The sequence below is a fragment of the Pogoniulus pusillus genome, chromosome 29, assembly GCF_015220805.1.
Source record: "Pogoniulus pusillus isolate bPogPus1 chromosome 29, bPogPus1.pri, whole genome shotgun sequence".
Lineage (NCBI taxonomy): Eukaryota > Metazoa > Chordata > Aves > Piciformes > Lybiidae > Pogoniulus > Pogoniulus pusillus.
Genome location: NC_087292.1, coordinates 6,362,330 through 6,380,267, shown reverse-complemented (window position 1 = coordinate 6,380,267; position 17,938 = coordinate 6,362,330). Strand labels below are relative to the sequence as shown.

At 44.5% G+C, this 17,938-nt stretch overlaps 1 long non-coding RNA gene across 2 annotated transcripts; it reads left to right on the top strand.

The window, feature by feature from the left end:
- The first annotated feature begins 14,065 nt into the window (after nucleotides 1-14,065).
- On the top strand, nucleotides 14,066-17,690 carry LOC135188203 (uncharacterized). 2 transcript variants are annotated; one of them, XR_010307605.1, is made up of 4 exons: nucleotides 14,066-14,117; nucleotides 14,308-14,453; nucleotides 15,239-15,424; nucleotides 17,314-17,690. It is a non-coding gene; the product is annotated as an uncharacterized LOC135188203 (long non-coding RNA). The 2 variants fall into 2 exon arrangements; XR_010307606.1 differs by having other exon boundaries at nucleotides 14,081-14,117; nucleotides 14,366-14,453.
- The last annotated feature ends 248 nt before the right edge of the window (nucleotides 17,691-17,938 follow it).

Genomic DNA, 17,938 nt, shown 5'->3' with positions numbered 1-17,938 from the left:
CTAAGCCTAAGGAGCATGGGTCCTTGGGAGAGGTGGACCCACAATCTCTGTGTAACTCTTCTGCACATATTCCTGTACCAGTGGCCTGACAGAATGGACTTTTAAGTGTCTGGCAACGTCAAGAGGGCAGCAAATGCCTCCTAACATTTCACACTGTGATATGTGCACAAGAATACAGGTTAAAGATCTCTCATGCCTGTCCTGATGGGTGACCACGAGCAGGCATATCGCTGCTGCTTTCTTTTGCATATCATCTCTGCTGCTGTGAAAACACTTTGCAAGCAAGAGCGTGGCACAAGTCATTTGCAAGACAGATTTTTACCCTCATGTTATACCTTGGGAGGCTGAAATGTGATGTGCAGCTGGACACTCTCTACATGTTCAAAACAGGCAGGAATAAAGTTTAAAGAAGCAATCTTGGAATTTGCAAATATTTAGAGAAGTAGAGCAGGACATCACACTTGTCAGTTTCAGACATGACAGTCATAGAATCTCTTATTCTGGATCTTAGTCAGGGACCTTTGAGATCATCAATCAATTGCAAGCATTTAACCAAAGAGTCTGTATCTGCAGTAGGATGAGTTAAGGGTCCCTGTGTATTCTGTGGGGTTCACAGCATACCTCAGTTAAGTGCTCCAAGTCAGCAAGCCCAGATCTACATCTGAGTCCCCAGCTTAATCACTGCAGCCTCTCGGTTCTCCCTCTCTCATAAAACCGAGAACACAGTGTTAATGCTGCGCAAGTTAATTCAAAGTGAGCTCACCAAAGAAATGCAAATAGAGCAGCTCGAAACATTTAGATGAGTTTAAGTGTGTTCTTAAACATTTGGCAGGGTTGGGGGCCACGACTCTTTAGGTAGAGACAGGCAAGTCTGTGAGTGTGAGCTCTGTTTGCACAGGGGTTGGCCTAGGAGGGGGAAGAAAAAAGGGTTGGGGTTTTTAATAAGCTAAGAACTTGAGGCAGCCTGCCCAGCCAGGCTGGGAGATGAAACGTTCAAACTGATCCATCCCTACGGTATCGTGGTGGTTGTATTTTTGGAAACTTTGCCTTTTTACATGTCTATTTTCTCATGGCTCTGCCTCTGGACCTCATTAATCTCCTTAGTATTTGCAAGTGAACAATTGCCCTAATTCCAGCTGGCTGGAGTGCCAAAAAGAAAAAAAAAAAGGAAAGAAAGAGGTGTTTCTTTTTAAAAAGAAGGTTGCTCTTTTCATTCTTCTTCCCTTTCCCTCCTTATTCTGGAAATTCCTGGCACTTTCACACTTAGCTACTTCTTAATGATATTTCCAGAGTTAAGCTGGTTGGTACAACTTGTGAAATGGGATGATTAATAGCTGGGCATATGGGAGTGCTCTGCAGCCAGGCTGCTACTGTTGCATTGACCTTCTTTCACAAAGGATGATCTTTTTAACACCATCTAACTACAATTAGAACCCAATGATGTGGACTTAGACCTTGCTCCTCCCTTCTCTGAGCTCTTTGGTGTTTGACAGACTGGTTTATTCTGCTTAACGATGAATGCACCAAAAGCTTTTCTCTCAGGAGCCAGAACTTGGACTAGGGACTGTCAATATCTAGAGTTCAAGCTTGTCAAGAGCCATTTAAAATGTGTATATATATCAAGTTTGGGGGTTATTTTTATTTCCACTCAGTCACATCTCTCAGATATGCAGAATGCCACACCATTGCATTCCTACTCATTGTGGTACCTCAGTACTAGACTGCAGAGCAGCATCTGGCCCCATACTGCAGCTGGGAGCTGGTGGCTACAGCCAAAAAAACTTGTTTGTGGTACCAGTTGTACTTGAACCCAACCTAAATCATCTCAAGACTATTTTAGTTATAGATTGTGAAGCAAAGCTGTAGAATTTGAGAGAAAAGGATCACAACAGCAGCTGAAACATGAGCATACACACAAGGGAGAAATTCAGCTTGCAGGTATTGCAGCCTACACATTGTCCAGCTCCACAGACTTCTGAAATGAATCTTGATTTACAGGCAGGTAATTAAGAGCAGATCTGCTGAGTGAGAAGGCAGCATTCCTGCTACTCCTTTTGCCAGCTGGATCAGACGCCAGAGCATGGTGCTGGCAGCAGGGCACAGCCAGCCCTGCCAGCTCCACTCAAATAGCACCAGTATGCTGAGCAGCGCTGAGCTGCCCCTCTCTTTGCTTCAGTTTGGGGTCCTCTCAGCTTGAGAACCCTTATTCCACCAGCTCTGAGCTTGCAGCTTTCTGTTGTTGTTGGATTTTGTTTGTTTGTTTGTTTTCTCTTTAATAATTTTGTTAGGTGAAGAAGGTTTGCAGGAGTGATAAATGTAAGGCATAGCTTTGCTGAAGGGCTGACATACGGAATGCCTTCCTAATTCCTTCAAGCCTACATTAATCCTTATTAATACCATTAGCATAATGTATGAGCTGGAGAAAGGGCATGGAAGGAATACAATTTGGATTGTCTCACGACTACCTGTTCCACGTTCCTATAAATCAAGCAGGAATGGACTTCCATGGCCAAAGTGTTCTAAAGTGAGCACGTCTGCCCTATAGCCCACATGGTCCTAAGGCAGTTTTAAATAAGCTGAGTCAGTAGCTGCTTTTCTGATAGCTCCAACAGAGAAGTTAACTACTCCCCTTAGTCCCACTTGATAGCAATTAAACTTGACCTGGAGTTAACCAGCCAGTCTCAGTTTACCTCCCTCTGCGATAGAATCATAGAATCATAGAATGGTTTAGGTTGGAAGGGACCTCAAGGATCATCCAGTTCCAGCCCCCTGCCATAGGCAGGGACACCTCCCACTAGAGCAGGTTGCTCAAGGCCTCATCCAATCTGGCCTTGAACACCTCCAGGGAGGAAGCATCCACAATCTCCCTGGGCAACATGTTCTGATGTCTTGCTAGCCTCACTGTGAAGAACCCTTTCCTAATACCTAGTTTGAATCTCCCCTCTACCAGTTTAACCCCATTACCCCTTGTCCTGTCATTACAAGACCTTGTAAATAGTCCCTCCCCAGCCTTCCTGTAGGGCCCCTTCAGATTCTGGAAGGCCACTATAAGGTATCCTCGAAGCCTTCTCTTCTCCAGGCTGTAGACCTCCAACTCTTGTAGCCTGTCCTCACAGCAGAGCTGCTGCAGCTCTCTAATCATCTTTGTGGGCCTCCTCTGGACTCACTCTAATGGTTCAATGTCCTTCTTGTGTTGGGGGCTCCAGAACTGTGCACAGGACCCCAGGTGGGGTCTGCTGAGGGCAAAGTGGCTTCCTTGCCCTGCTGGCCACACTTCTCTTTATGCAGCCCAGCACAGGGTTGCTGTCTGGGCTGCACTCACACTGTTGGCTCATGTTGAGCTTTTCATCACCCCAGTTCCCCAGGTCCTTTTCCTCAGGGCTGCTCTCAGCCATTTGCCACCCAGCCTGTACCTGTGCTTGGGATTGCACTGACCCAGATGAAGGACCTAAGGCCCCATACTGTGTTGTTCCCTGTCCTGGTGCTGTTCCTGAGCAACAGCTGGATGCAGACTGGTCAGTTTTATAGTCAGAGCCTGCATGTTTGGAAGATCTTGCAGTCCTCCTTCATAAAGACTGAAAGGTAGGGGAATTAACCAGGAGAGGGGATCTCACAGAGCTTTTCACATTCAGGTCCCAGCTGAGGTCTCCGCAGGCTGTAAGCTGTTGCAGCCTGCATTTCCCCGTCAGCAAACCCTTGCAGCATGCGCACCGCTTTTATTTAGCTGATTAACATTGCTGACTGTTGGACTTAAAGAGGTGCAATTCCATGCTGGGGATCCAGCCAGGAGCTTTATTAAAAGAACTGTTCCATATTTGTGAGTTGAAGGGTGTGAGAGGCAGAAAGAGGCTTGCTTTAGATGATAAGTACAGTGTCAGAGGCTGCACTTAATATTTCAGCATCTATCACTCCTAGACAATCTTTACATCCTCTAGCTATTCCCACCCCAGTCATACACAGCTCATCAAATGGTGTTTGGGTCTGTATGTTTATGGTTTCTAGTGATTTGGGTTGTGCCATGTCCAGGGAGCCAGAAAGCTGCATTTCCAAGGATATAGCAGTTACTGAGTGTTCTGTACAGTTCATCTGCTTCTTTTACTTGATGAAAATGGTAATCACCTTCTGTATCACACACACCCAAGCTCACATTGATACAAATTTGGAAAATACTCTAGTAAATGATTTATTCCAGCTTTATCCATGTCCTAACAATGTAATGAATTATTGATGGGTACTAGGAAAAAAAAAGAAAAAGAAGCAGAATAGCATTTCAACACAGGCAGTTACTCAAAAGAGTGGAGTGGAAGGGAAGTGTTTTCCATGCCACCAGAGTCTGAGCTTTGAAATATTTTCCTATCCAAAACTAGGATGGCAATATAAAAACAACTCCCTTCAAACACTTACACAAACAGAAGTCTCCCCTAATGCAGGATCTGGCAAATGAACAAGTAAAATCTTCTGCTCAAATCAAAGGGCAGGTTTTAAAATGCAAAGAATCACTTTGGAACAAAAGCTGGACTCTTCATTTAAAAGATAAGGCAGAAGGGAGGTTTTGGCAATTAAAGCCAATCCTTGTGAAACACCTAAAAATAATATAAAAAAATAAACTGAGACTCACCCTTTCACTCTGACAAATTTGATTCCAATGAATCAGCTTCCTCTCTGGAAGATATACAACTGAACAGATCTCAGCTGTGCCTGGTACGATGAACCCTCATTTCTGACTCCACTTCCAAAGGCCACTCTATTAAAAGGTGGGAAAGGAGCCAATAAGCCAAATTGCACCTCTTCTTGTGGAAGGAAAAACAAGAAACAAAGCTGATTGTTAAAGTCTCTGATGATAAGTTCAAGCAAAGCCTGGGTGGGGCACTTAGTGCCATGGTCTAGTTGATTGGCTAGGGCTGGGTGTTAGGTTGGACTGGATGATCTTGGAGGTCTCTTCCAACCTGCTTGATTCTATGATCAATGATACAAACACGTAGCAGAACTTGGGGGTAAGGATGGGACTAGACCTTCCTTGTTACAACTTGTTCAAAGCTAAGAAAAGCAGCAAAGGCTGTGTTAGCCTTTTCTGGTAACACTGGTGCTTCATATACCAGAAACTGAGCTGTTAGTCCCCATTGGGGGACTAAATGAGTAAGGCTGAAGCATGAGATATGAACAGACTGAAAAGAAAATGAAGAAATAATGCAAACTGTGAAAATGTGAGGTCCAGTCTTAAGCCCAGTCCTGCTTTTGTGCACGTTCTGGTGCAGAGCCACATGAGCTTTGAAACAAAGCAGCTGCCAGAGCCCACCTCTAGGAATTTAATGGGCTTTGATTCATAGCCTCCACTGTCCTTCTGCTGAATCTACAAGACTGATGTAGGTAGTGAGGGAAGATCAATTTTTTGGGGAAAAAATGGTCATATTCTGCATACCTTTGGGTCCAGTAATTTGCTCTGGCTTTATGATCACCGTTGCAGCCAACTGCTCCCCCAGCTCCCAAATTAAAAAGAAACCTTAGCAGAGGATGACTCAACAGAAAAACAAAATAACTCCAGTGAGGAGGACTCTGAAAATATGTTCAATTATCTGCAACACAATGACAGCATTTGATTCAATTTGAGCATCATGGCTTTATTATCTCTCTCCCTGTCAGTGGGATGTGTACTGTGAACAACAATCTCCACGGGGTGGTTTTTTTTTTGGACAAAGTAGGAAATTCACAATGAAAAAGAAGAAAGGTAATGAAATCCCGAGGATGTCTTCCTCCTCTCTTTTAGACTGGTAATAGGAAGGAAACCAGTTATAGTCAGAGCTGCCAGGCTATCAGATGGAATGAGATTTGAAAGCAATAACAGCAACAAAAAAATTAATGGCATGCTAAATATGTTGCTGAAATGCACTGGGAATAGCTTCACGTTAAAGGGAAAACAGCTTAAAATCATGTAAAGCGGAGGTCAGGCGTGAGAAGGAATGTGTCTGTAGAGAATTGTGTGCATGCTAAAAGCTGCCCACAAATTCTAAATACACACGTTGAGAACTGCACAATGATCTGGTCAAACAAGGTTTTCAGAGGAGGAATTATCTGCATCTGCAGCTATTTCGGGGTATACTTCATCGCTGCATACTTCTTCACTTACCGCAGTCTTGCATTCAGCGACACAAACAGATCTGAGGATGTGGGCCACTCTTAAGTTTTTCTGTGCAAACAAAGCAAGAACATGCTAAGAACAGCCTTGATTTGCTCCATTAAAAATTGCTGAATTCTTTTATCAGTTTAAGTTTCAGAGACCAATTTCCTTTTAGCTGCGTTCTCTGAGGGGATAAGGTTTGCACACTCATGCTCTGGGCATGTGCACAAGCACAAAACTTTTGAAACAGTTGGCTAATTTTGACTACATTTGGCAGAGGAATGACCCTCAAAGTTAGTAAGGTCCTAAACGTTTTCAGAGGAAAGGGGAAGGCTGCAGTGTGCATTGATACTGGAGTGCAGAAACCACACAGGACCTCAACTTGAAGACACAAGCATAGAAAATCAGTTTCCCAAAGGTCATCAAATGACTTGCGTGAAGACTACAGGAAGCTGTAGCAGAACAGAATGAAACAAAACAAGACAAGCAAGCAAAAAAATCACATTTAAACCACCAGAGTTTGAAGCTTCCCTTTCAAACTAAGCAGCCATTGAAATTCACAGTATCACAGTATCACCAAGGTTGGAAGAGACCTCACAGATCATCAAGTCCAACCCTTTACCACAGAGCTCAAGGCTAGACCATGGCACCAAGTGCCACGTCCAACCTTGCCTTGAACAGCCCCAGGGACGGCGACTCCACCACCTCCCCGGGCAGCCCATTCCAGTGTCCAATGACTCTCTCAGGGAAGAACTTTCTCCTCACCTCCAGCCTAAATTTCCCCTGGCATAACTTGAGGCTGTGTCCTCTCGTTCTGGTGCTGGCCACCTGAGAGAAGAGAGCAACCTCCCCCTGGCCACAACCACCCTCAGGTAGTTGTAGACAGCAATAAGGTCACCCCTGAGCCTCCTCTTCTCCAGGCTAACCAATCCCAGCTCCCTCAGCCTCTCCTCATAGGGCTGTACTCAAGGCCTCTCCCCAGCCTCGTCGCCCTTCTCTGGACACGCTCAAGCATCTCAATGTCCCTCTTAAACTGGGGGGCCCAGAACTGAACACAGTACTCAAGGTGTGGTCTAACCAGTGCAGAGTACAGGGGCAGAATGACCTCCCTGCTCCTGCTGGCCACACCATTCCTGATGCAGGCCAGGATGCCACTGGCTCTCTTGGCCACCTGGGCACACCTGGGCACAAAGCCCTCTATACAGCAGCTGAACACTAGGACTCCAACAGAGGTTACTTGAGGGTCGCATCGCAACACTGTCACCTCACTTGGAAAGCCTTGAAAATTAGGCTCTGAATTCCCAATCCATGGAAGTATAAATGCATCAAAATCTCCCACTGCAACCTCCTTAATTTCTGAATGATGGAGGAGCTCACTGTGCTTGGTAGAGAAGAATCCCATAAAGCTAAATAAAGGGAGAGTCAGGGGGGAAAGCAACTGAGGGAGTGGCCCAGGAGTAGAACAATCCCATTTGTGTTGCTATGATTGCATGTTCAGCGAGGGAGATGGAGTCCAAACAGGACAGACAATTTGTAGGTATAAACTTTTAACTAGCTGGAGAGAGAGCCTCAGCAGTGTTGTTCTAGGAGGAAATTCTGTCACCAAACATTTGTCATTGGAAAGGGCTGCCCAGGGAGGTGGTGGAGTTGCTGTGCCTGGAGGTGTTCAAGAGAAGACTGGATGAGGCACTTGGTGCCATGGTCTAGATGACTGGATAGGGCTGGGGGATAGGTTGGACTGGATGATCTTGGAGGTCTCTTCCAACCTGGTTGATTCCATGATTCTACAATTCAAGGAAGCAGAGAAGAAGCACTGTGAGGCAGCAGTCCCAGGAAAATGGCATTTTGAAATCACAGCCTCTGAAAACTTGTCTTCTAGGAACATGGAAATAAAACCCAGTTGGTGGAAAACCAAGAAAGACATTTTATTTTCTAAGCTGTGGGCAGGAGCTCTGATGTAAAAATTTGCTTTGCATGAATTTGAGCCTTGTGTCACTGAAGTCCAAAGACTGAAATGCCAAAAGATGATTCCAGGGAATATTCTGGTGTCCTCTTATCTGAGGGAGGAAAAAAAAAAAATATTTAAGGTATTTCTATGAGAAGTTCCAGAGTGGCACTGTCCAAAAAGCTTTCTAGTGAAATCTGCATCCATCTTCAGTCCTTACTTGCTAGGCAGGTTAATAAGATAGAGAGCTAAGTAATTATTTTTAACAGAAAGTCTTTCAGAAGAGAAGGTCCTGTGCAGCCTGCAGTCCTCCCAGGTCAGAAATCTGCTTTCCTAAGTATGAAGGGTTAAGGAGTGAGTCTCTACACAACATTATAAAGTATCCTGGCCAGCTGGAGTGCTTTCCATGCGGTCTATAGCCTCAGACAAACCTGCTCTCCAAATTGTATTTACATGGATTTTCTTTCTGCTTTTCCATTTGTTACTGTGTCTTAAATAAATCTGGCTTTATTCAAGATAATTTGGATTTATTGATTATTACTGGGGACAATTACCCTGAGTGAAGTCTCAGGGGAAGAAAATGAACCTCTGTTGAGGGGCATGGTGGCTAAGGAACTGTCACACACAGTTAAAGGCACAGCAGCTCTTTCAGAGAGAAATGGGAAGGGTAAGGAACTGTCTGTGCTCACTGTGCAGATCATCTAATTGGTGATTAAAATGTACACAATGCACTCAGCAACTTGTAAGGGATTTTTAATTCCTCTATCACTACATTATTGGGTCACTGCTTTAACAGTCCTGCTTGCATTCAAACCTACCACTGAGACTCCCCAGGTGCTAAATGCCAAAACATTGAAGTAGCTTTAGGATTTCTGGCTAAACAGATATTCAGGGGAGGCCTTGAAGGCCCATAGATGGCTAATATGATGAAAAAGCAGTGGCTCTTAAGCCCTTTTGACTCTGTGTGGCACACTGCCTCTTGTACTGAGAAATCAAATAGGGTTAAAGAGAATATCCTACTATTATTTGAAGTTCCACTTCTTCAAAAGGCAGCGATAAAAATCCCTTTGACACAGAGAAAGAGCAACCTTGTCACAATAACAAAGTGGCACAGACCCAGTCCTCTAGAGACCCAGTTCTTGAAGAATTTAAAGGTTCATTTAGTTGCTGTTTGTTTCTGTTTGCATTCTGAGTCTTGCAGCTGTATGTACTACTAGATGTAGTTTGCACCAGACACGTCATTCCTTGCCCCAGATGGCACAGACAATGCCCCTGAGAGCAGAGAGCAGGACGTGGAGACCTCAGACGTGTCCCTGGGTAGAACAAATGCAACCTCCCAGTGACGATGCTAAAACTCCCAGTGAATTTGTTGTGCCATCACATCTACAGGAGGACTCCCAGGAACAAGCTGGATGCTGCCAAGTTGGTGTTGCTACACACTTCTTAAGGATTTTATCTTTTTTCAGTTGGAGACAAAAAAAGAGAGAGGAAATTAAAAAGGTATTCTGATGGGGCCAGTGCCCCCTTTCCAAAGCTTGATAGATACAAGAAGTAGATGCTTCTATTTAGACAATTGAGATGGGAGTAACAGGAGGTTTCTATTAATCCTTGATCAGCCTATTATGAAAGTCTCACTTGCTGAAGTCCTGCAAGGAAACAGCAGGGATCTAAAAAGGCTTCAGATAAAACCTCTGCATGTGTTGGCATGCCTTGGCACTGGTGTAGCTGCATGCAGAAGGATAAGAGTGTACAGGGGCTGGGGTGTAGACAAGGATTATTTCAGCTTCTTTTTCTCTCTCTGGAGCTGAATATTTGTGCATCTTCCTGCTCATTTGCCTCTAGCAGAGTCAGTGGACGAGGAGAGAGATCATCAAGATTTACAGCTGTTTGAAGGGGGAAAAAAAACAGGGCAAAGGCGGAGAAGACTTCACTATTCACACACTCCTGGGGACTATTTCCTCCCCTTTGTTTTGATTCTTTGTTTAGGAGTTTATCCACATTTAAATACTCAGGCAGCCCTTTCTCATAAGACAACAGTAGCCATGGAGGAAAAGAGGGGAAAGAAACCCCACTACTACTTTAGATTTTATCTCCAAGTAGTGTATGACATCTACACTGAGTCACTAGCTGGGTAAAGTGCTTCTTCACTCGGTCTGTGCTAAAAACCTCACCGAGTCCAGCACAGCTTTAGCACAACCTTGCCTCTTGGTACAAAGATATACAGGAATGGAGGCTCATAAAAATGTGAATACAATATTAGGTAAAATCTTTGTGATTTGTTCAGTTTTGGTAGCCACTAAAATCACACACAAACCACTTAGAACACCAGGAAAGCACACTGAAGAAACAGCTGACCTTTATGAAGCACTTGCCTATCTACTTCTCTTTATTACTCATCACCAACCATCCTTTTATCTTAGTTACTGATATTATAGTCACAGTGGTAGCATGAAAATGCTTTCCAGTATTTGACTGACTCTTCCTTAGCTTAGTTACTGATATTATAGTCATAGTGGTAGCATGAAAATGCTTTTGAGTATTTGACTGGCTCTTCCTTAGCATTAACATGTGTTTTCTATCATGCAAATCACAGAATCACAGATAGGGGTTAGAAGAGGTCTCTTGAGACCATCTAGTCCAAATCCCCCACCAGAGGAGGTTTGCCTGGAGTAGGTTGCCCAAGATGGCATCTAGGCAGATTTTGAATGACTCCAGAGATAGACTCCACTACCTCTCTGGACAGCCTGATCCTGAGAGTAAAGAAGTTTCTCCTCATGTTTAGATGAAACTTCCATGTTCAAGTTTGTGGCCATTCCTTTTTGTCCTGGCCACTAACTGGTCCCATCCTCCTGACACCCATCCTCTAAGTATTTACAAGAATTGATATGAACCCCCTAGTCTTTTCTAGGCTAAAATGTCCCAAGTCCCTCAGCCTTTCTTCATAAGAGGGTTGGTCTAGTCCCCCAATCATGTTTGCACCGAGGACCTTTCAGTCTTTGATAAGATGAGGGACTTGAAGCCATGATTTGAGTATCCATCCATCCATCCGACGTGGCCAGACTGTGTAGGTAAGCAGCCCAGGTTCACATTTGCTGATGTGAATACATTGCTTCCACTTCACTTACACCTAGGTGCAAACCTTCACTTGGCAAGGCAGACTGACAAAACAGATGCCCTTTTTTTTTGTGTAACACCACAGAAAATGAGAATTTGAAACAACAGGAAGGCATCTTTGAATTTCCCCATGTAAGTAGCTTAAGAAGCATGTAACAAAGCTGGAAAGCGTAAAGACTCTACCCCCTGACTTTCACCCTACAACTGCCTACTTATTTTGTGTTTTCCCATAATGAAATAACTGAGGTAGACAGGTAGATCCATCTATTTTAAGAGAAGTGTTTTCCTTGTGTATTTATTTTCCCCAGGTAGATCTTGGGAAACAAAACTACAATTATCATTCTCTGTTCAGCATTTAAAAGGAGGTGTTTGAGTTGTTTGGTAAAAGGGCATATTTAGGGTGAGAATGGAGGGAAAGTGAATCACAAACACAGGCAGAGACTCTGTTATGGAAAATTTGTCTTGGTTGTCCTGGGTTTCAGACAGAAGCCCAGCAGACAGAAAGATCCTGCAGAGATTGCAAAAGATGTTGGAAGTACTCATACATTGCAAAACCCAGAACAAGGAGGAGACAGATGTATGGCAGTGTAAGCTCTAGCCCTAAACAGCAAAATCAATTTTAAGCAATAAGTCAAACCAGTGAATTCTCAGCATTTCTACTTTGTGTTTCCCCCAGGCAAGGCAAACCATCTTCACCAGACTGAAAAGTAAATAGAGGCAGTCTCAAGGCTTTATAAAGAAGCAGCAAAGAAGCATGTCATGTGAGGTCTAGGGCTGGATGCTGTGCTTTTGGGACCAGGGAGAAGGCAGGGTTCAGGAGGATGGTCAAGAGCAACACCTTTGTCTAAGCTGGGCTCTCCTGACTCTGGAATGCTGGCAAAGTGTCATTTCTCCTTCATAAAATGAGGCTGAAGCCTAACACAGGGCTCCAGAAGAGGGCAAGGAAAGTGCAAGAAAGAAGTGGACCTGTTGGAGTCAGTCTGGAGGTGGCCATGAAGATGATGCAAGGGCTAGAATTTTCCTTCTGTGAGGACAGGCTGAAAGAATTGAGGTTGTTCAGCCTGGAGAAGAGATGGCTGTAAGTAGACCTTCTCGAGGCTTTCCAGTGTTTAAAATGGGCCTGTAGGAAGGATGGGGACAGACTATTTAGCAGAGTCTGTTGTGACAGGACAAGGGGTGATGGTTTTAATGCCTGTGCAGATCCAGAAGAGATCTGAGCCCCATCCCTGGTGTTTTATTTCAAGTGTCTTTCCTGCAACTCCTTCCTCTGTAGGTTAATGAAGACTTAAGCACTCTCTCAGCAGCACTGATGTAAAACGGCTGCTTATTGCTTGTTCCATCCCACTGACTTTTATTGTGATACTTAAACCAAAATGGTGAACTATTACACTTCATAGCCTGCAAATAAAAGCAGAATGTTAAAAACCAGAGGCTATAACCTCTGATCCAGTCAAAATAGCTCTAAACTTCTCAGGCTCATAATCTTGAGACAACTTTACTTGTCTCCAAAGGGGCAAGGCATGGCATGGATTATCATCTACAGCATACAAGGGACTTGAATTGTAATGCTACGATTTTCACTTTGCCCATGCTCAAAAACAATTAGAGGAATCTTAAGTCAGCTTGTGGAACAGCTCAGCTCCATTCATTGCAAGCAGAGCTAGCCCAGTTTGCATCAGCAGGACTTTAGTCTGGTTTGCATCAGCAGGACTTTAGCCCTTTAGTTAGAAAACTTGAGTAATCTGTAGCAAGTGGGAGACAGTGATTCTTTTCTTTGGACCCCATAGAGAAGACATTGAGGCGATAGCAGCCAATTTTTCCAGTTTCTACAGATCCACCTGTTCTGCAAATCATTACAGCTACAAACACTGCATTTCCAATTCTGCACTTCACCAGAGCCACATGGGCAGTGCAATATCCATTTTTAGAGCCAAGAGGTCCTGAGGTCAGGTCCACAGTGACTTGGGCAAAGAAATCGAATAGGAGAAGGGAGAGAGCTGGCTCTCAAGCACATTTTCAGCTTCCTGATCTTGGGGAAAGCCAGAGGCCAGCTGAAACTCTGTCTCAGTTTAGGGGAGAAAAGGGACTGTTTTTTTCTGCAGCCTCACTCTTTATGCACAGGCTAGTGTGTTCTGTTCATTTTGAAGTAATGTTGGTTTTACATACCTCAAAAATACCCAAGTTCTCAAAGATGGATTTAAGTCTCTCATTCTAACACACTTTCTAGCCAGGCAATGGAAAAGCACTATTGATTCAGCCACAGTCTGGCTGGGTACCTTAACTATGGCAGCTTACCAAGGGTAACGTTATACAGAACCTCAGAGGCTGAAAGGGACCTCCAGAGATCATTGAGTCCAACCTCCCTGCCAAGGCAGGATCACCCAGGGTAGTTCACACAGGAATGCAACCAGGCTGGTTTTGAAAGTCACCAGAGAAGGAGACCCCACAACCTCTCTGGGCAGCCTGTTCCAGGGCTCTGTAGCCCTCACTTTAAAGAAGTTTCTCCTGATGTTGCAGTGAAACCTTCCGTGTTCCAATTTGTAGCCATTGCTCCCTGTTTGTCACTGTGGACCACCAAAAAGAGATTGGCCGCACCTGCTTGACACCCACCCCTCAGATATTCAGTGACTAGAGTGCAATGGAATCACAGAATGTTAGGGGCTGGAATAGATCTGGAAAGATCATTGACTCCCCATGCCAGAGCAGGATCACCTATAGCAGATCCCACTGGAACACCATATCTGCACCTTTTCCACTCCACCTGACCCAGTTTGCCCCTTTTTCCCCCAAACCCAGAGCACCTGGGCTCTATTGGAGTCTCCTCCCACCACAGGTGTGACCACTTTGCCCTCCCTGCCCACTCCCCTTTATAATCTGCTCAGGAAGGGCAGAAGCCCTAAGCTGTGCCCAACTGGGCAGAGGGATCCTCCTCCTGGATCGCTGGTGAGTGCTCCTGGTGCGCACTGGGTGAATGGTGGAGGTGATCTAAAAGGCCGGGGGGCCTGGTGGCCCCCCGGTTAAACAAAGCTAGGCTTGATGATTGATTGCTCTGACATTGCCACTGGGTGCTGGTTGGGCTGACTTAGGCTGAGCTTCCCTCTGTTTAGCTGCTTGTTTCTGCTCATTTGTAAAGCTGTAAAAAGGGCAGGACTAAATCCAGGTCTCATCATCTGGATGTCCTGGAACCATAGAGATTGGATGGGTCTTCTGGAGATTGTCAAGTCCAACTTGCTGTCAATGCAGGATTACCCAGGGTAATGCACACAGGAATTAGTCCAGGTGAGTTTTGAAAGTCTCCAGAGAGGGAGACTCCACAACCTCTCCAGGCAGCCTCTTCTAGGGCTCCATCACCCTCTCTATAAAGAATTTTCTTCTCATATTGAGGTGAAACTCTTCCTGTTTTGTATCCATTGCTCCTTCACAGAGTCTTAGATGTTAGAAGGGACCTCGAGAGATTGAGTCCAACCTCCCTTGCCAAAGCAGGATTCCCGAGGGCAATTTGCTCTGGAACACATCCAGGAGGGTTTTGAAAGTCTCCAGCGAGGGAGACTCCACAACCTTCCTGGGCAGCCTGTTCCAGTGCTTTGTCACACTCACTGCAAAGAAGCTTCTCTTCATGTTGTGGTGAAACCTTCTGTGTTCAAATTTGTAGCCATTGCTCCTTGTATTATTGCTGCAGACCACCATAAAGAGATTGGCTCCACCTGCTTTGACACCTACCCAGTCCTTTTCTCTCCACTCACTTCTGCTTCCTTACTTCCAGCAACTAAGGTTCCTGAGGTCTGGTCTTAGCAATAATGAAAGCTTTGCATAAGGACAGTCAGGTTGACATGGTTAAGAATGTTGTGTTTTCTTCACAGAGAAAAGTCAAAATGGTTGCTTTGCAAGGATGAACTAACTTCAGAGATTTCTGATTTGGCCTAAAGCAGGGAAAATTGATACTCTCACAAAAAAAAAACCCAACCTTGTTTGTGTAGAACCTGTGCCCGTTTCAGAACTTGCCTTTCTGCTTCTGCTTCCTCCACTGGTAAATTTGAGCAGGCTCCTGCCAATACCTTTTGCAGAATGAGAAAAGAGGGAAAACTCCTGTGAAGCTCTGCAAAATTAGACACAGCAGCTCTTCTAAACTACCCATTCCCCTAAAACACGTCCACTAAATCAAAGAGATTTCCTGGGTTGGAGCAAGGACCTCTGCTGGACCCTGGAGTAACAGCTGAGAAGACTGCTGCCTGTAGAGAACACCTTTGGAGGTAATCCTGACTTAATGGGACACTGGGAAGTTATCCAGCAGTAAGTGAAATAGCACAGATAAGATTTGCTATGTGACTCATTGCTTGGAGAGTCTTTTGGGGCACACAAGTCAAGACACCTAAATCTGTTAAGGAACCTAGGAGGGACCCGACTTCAAAGGAAAAACAGATTGACAGATAACAGATTTACAGATCAGGTTCTTTAAAAGCTGCCTCAAGGTAGAGGATAAAATTAATGGGGGAGAAAAAAATAAGTACTACCAAGGCAACCCACAGTCTATGTTTGCTATTGAAAATTCTTCTTCAGGATGAGTAGAATTCAAAGCAATTCACTGCAGCACACAGCAGAGCTGAGGAAATTCTTGCTAGGGGAAGCTGAAGGTGCAAAAGGTTTGCTAGTGTTGAAAAAGGGGTTGGAAAACCTCTTGACTAAGAAGTACCCTTTGGGGTTTTATAAAAATACATGTTCACCAATTAAACTAAAATAAAAAAGGGAAGTAAATTAAAACCAAAAATAAACCACCAAGCAAAACAGCCTCTTTATTGTGGGGAAAGATAATATTTATGGCTCAAAAAGTGCCTGAGCCACCAGATCCTGGGAGACTGCTATGGGAGAAGTATCTCTGTGTGTCTGATCATCTACTTTGGTGCTCTGCTACTTGGCTACCTTAAAAGAGAGGACATCTGCATAAGCAGGACTTGGTCCAAATCAGTGAAAGTGTTTTCCTATCATCTTCTATCTGAATGTCTTTTTTGGAGTGATCACTACTAGAGCTCCTGGTAACTGTGAAGGTGACACTTCTCTGTACCTAGTGGCTTTTGTCTAGATTTTACAATAATCAGTGCTCTTTTCTACCTCAGAAAGCAGGAAGATTTTAGGGAACTCTGGCCAGTGGTTTTCCCCTCTAGTAAAAACCAACCAAACAAAAACTTAAGATAGATGCCATTAGGGAAAGTAGTGTGATATAACACAGAAGAGAAGGCTCCAGGGGGAAGTTATACCAGCCTGCCAGTACTGAAAGGGGACTGTAAGAAAAATGGGGACAGACCTTTTTAGCAGGCCCTGTTGTGCCAGGACAAGGGGTGATGGTTTTAAATTGAAAGGAGGAGAGAGAGACACCAGAAAGATGGAGGAAATTTTTTACACTGGAGGTAGAGAAACACTGGAACAGCTTCCCCAGAGTGGTGGTAGATGCCCCATGTCAGGCCAGGTTGTGTGAGGCTCTGAGCAACCTGCTCTAGTTGCACTTGTCCCTGAAGAATGCAGAGGGTTTGGCCTAGATGAGCTTTAATTGCCCCTTCCAACTGAAACTGGTCTATGACTGTAGGATTCTAGAGCAGCATGAAAGTTTCTGCTCTTCACCTCTATGAGACAGTAAAGCCAAGAGAGATGTAGCCAACACAGCCTGGCTCTGTAGCTCCCATTCCCATAACCGATCACCCCAAAGTCTTCACCCCTGGTATCTCCAGGGCAGAGTGAAACACCATTCCATCCTTTTACAGAACCAGGGAGGAGATGCACAAGCAGAATAAGTGATTTCCCCAAGTCCCACAGGAAGCCTGCAGTGCACTGCAGCATTAAACCCTGGACTCTTTTCCTTGCACAAACACTGGTGCCCTGAGGCCAGGCAGGCTCTCAAAGCAGAGTCCAGGTCAGCCCTCCTGAATTACCTTGCTTCCACCTCCTCAGAGGCATCCCTCATCTGCACCGAGCATACTGTGACCTGCTGCCTCTTCAGCCGCGGCTGAAAGCCAAGGGAATTCAGTTCCCCCTCTCGAAATCCACTCTGTCTCTCATGGTAATGAGCACTTTAATCTATCAGGAAAATGTAGAGCTTCTTGGCGCCGCTTTTTATTTCTGATCTGTGTTTTCTCCCTCTCTCTTTTAGGTTAATTTATCTGATTACATGCAGTGCACTGCAGCCGCGGTAAGGTACCAGTCGAGTTTCCACTTGGAGGCTCGGAGGAAAGATTACCATTAAAACGTGACTTCCATCCACTCAGCTGAAATTACTATTGATTGCCAAAGAAAAATATTTGTGCTGTGAAGCTGGGAGCTATGATGTTGAACCGCATTAACATAATGTTAGCATAGCTACGGGTGTTTAGTGGCACGCAATCAGATTTGAAATGAACGTTGATTATAGATTGAGATTAATGTTCACATATTCATAGGAACACAATGAAAAGAGCAATTTCCTTTCTACTACAGATCAATGGTTTCCCCATTCAATTATACAGCTGTAATAATTGCATTATGCGGAAATATTTCTTAATGGCTTATTTCATTCTTTCTGTTTGTGTGTGTGTGAGAGAGAGAGAGAGGGAGAAAGATCTTGTGTGCTTGCACGCACACATGCATGTGTGAAATCTTTTGTCAGTGCTGCTTGTCAAAGCCTGCATCCAATGCAAAGTACTTTAATTACTAGTGCAAGTGTGTAATTTTTGGCTAAGCTAATAATGTCTTGGCATTTTCCCACTATTCTTTTTATTCCCCAACAGAGCCCTCAGATT